This window comes from Mandrillus leucophaeus, unplaced genomic scaffold (genome assembly GCF_000951045.1).
Source record: "Mandrillus leucophaeus isolate KB7577 unplaced genomic scaffold, Mleu.le_1.0 Scaffold1280, whole genome shotgun sequence".
Taxonomy (NCBI): domain Eukaryota; kingdom Metazoa; phylum Chordata; class Mammalia; order Primates; family Cercopithecidae; genus Mandrillus; species Mandrillus leucophaeus.
Genome location: NW_012101210.1, coordinates 68,500 through 70,256, shown reverse-complemented (window position 1 = coordinate 70,256; position 1,757 = coordinate 68,500). Strand labels below are relative to the sequence as shown.

The 1,757-nt window shown below is 43.5% G+C and overlaps 1 pseudogene; it reads left to right on the top strand.

Annotated features, from left to right (window-relative positions):
* Positions 1-221: 221 nt before the first annotated feature.
* On the top strand, positions 222-1,384 carry LOC105533763 (annotated as a pseudogene).
* Positions 1,385-1,757: the final 373 nt, after the last annotated feature.

Here is a 1,757-nt window from a genome sequence, read left to right as displayed (position 1 = left end):
CATCTTGATTCAGATGAAGTTAAGTTAAAATAAATACCAAAGTTGCACAGTAGAGATAGTGGCTTCACGGTTCGGTCCTTGGACCTGGCAGCCGCCACTGGTGCTGAGCTGCTAGAAACCCTGTGTCGGCGAGCTCCTTGGAGCTTGAACCCATTGTCACTCCTGCGACTCACTGGCAAAAATAAATAAATAAATAAAAAATTTTAAAAAAGTTTGAAGCAGATCACCCAGGAAAGCTCTTCTTTAGTGGTCTTAATACGGAAACAAATGAGAAAGCTCTTGAAGCAGTATTTGGCAAATATGGACGAATAGTGGAAGTACTCTTGATGAAAGACCCGGAAACCAACAAATCAGGAGGATTTGCTTTTGTCACCTTTGAAGCTCAGCAGATGCTAAGGATGCAGCCAGAGACATGAATGGAAAGTCATTACATGGAAAAGCCATCAAGGTGGAACAAGTCACCAAACCATCATTTGAAAGTGGTAGACGTGGACCGCCTCCACCTCCAAGAAGTAGAGGCCCTCCAAGAGGTCTTAGAGGTGGAAGACGAGGAAGTGGAGGAACCAGGGGACCTCCCTCACGGGGAGGACACATGGATGACAATGAATATTAGATGAATTTTAACATGAGTTCTTCTAGGGGACCACTCCCAGTAAAAACAGGACCACTACCAAAAAATGGGGGTGCTACTCCCAAGAGATCTGCACTTTCAAGACCAGTTAGCAGTAGCAGTGGAAAGGGAGGAAGAGCTCCTGTATCAGGTGGAAGAGACAGTTAGGGAGGTCCACTTGGAAGGGAACCATTGCCCTCTAGTAGAGATGTTTATTTGTCCCCAAGAGATGATGGGTATTCTACTAAAGACAGCTATTCAAGCAGAGATTACCCAAGTTCTCGTGATACTAGAGATTATGCACCACCACCACGAGATTATACTTACCGTGATTACGGTCATTCCAGTTAACGTGATGACTATCTATCAAGAGGCTATAGCGATAGAGATGGATATGGTCGTGATCGTGACTATTCAGATCATCCAAGTGGAGTTTCCTACAGAGATGCATATGAGAGTTATGGTAACTCACGTAGTGCTCTACCTACACGAGGGCCCCCACCATCTTATGGTGGAAGCAGTCCCTATGATGATTACAGCAGCTCACGGGATGGATATGGTGGAAGTTGAGACAGTCACTCAAGCAGCCGAAGTGATCTCTACTCAAGTGGTCGTGATCGGGTTGGCAGACAAGAAAGCGGGCTTCACTCTTCTATGGAAAGGGGGTACCCTCCTCCACGTGATTCCTACAGCAGTTCAAGCCGCGGAGCACCAAGAGATGGTGGCCGTGGAGGAAGCTGATCTGATAGAGGGGGAGGCAGAAGCAGATACTAGAAACAGACAAAACTTTGGACCAAAATCCCAGTTCAAAGAAACAAAAAGTGGAAACTATTCTGTCATAACTACGCAAGGACTACTAAAAGGAAAAAATGTGTTACATTTTTTTAAATTCCCTGTTAAGTTCCCCTCCATAATTTTTACGTTCTTGTGAGGCAAAAAGTAAAACATGTTTAATTTTATTTGATTTTTATGACATTGCTTTTCAACAAGCAAATGTTAAATGTGTTAAGACTTGTACTAGTGTTGTAACTTTCCAAGTAAAAGTATCCGTAAAGGCCATTTCCTATCTGATTTTTCCCAGTAGATGGGGCAAGCAATTCTAAGATCTTCCACAAAACATTTAGCCATCTAAAATGGAGAGATGAAT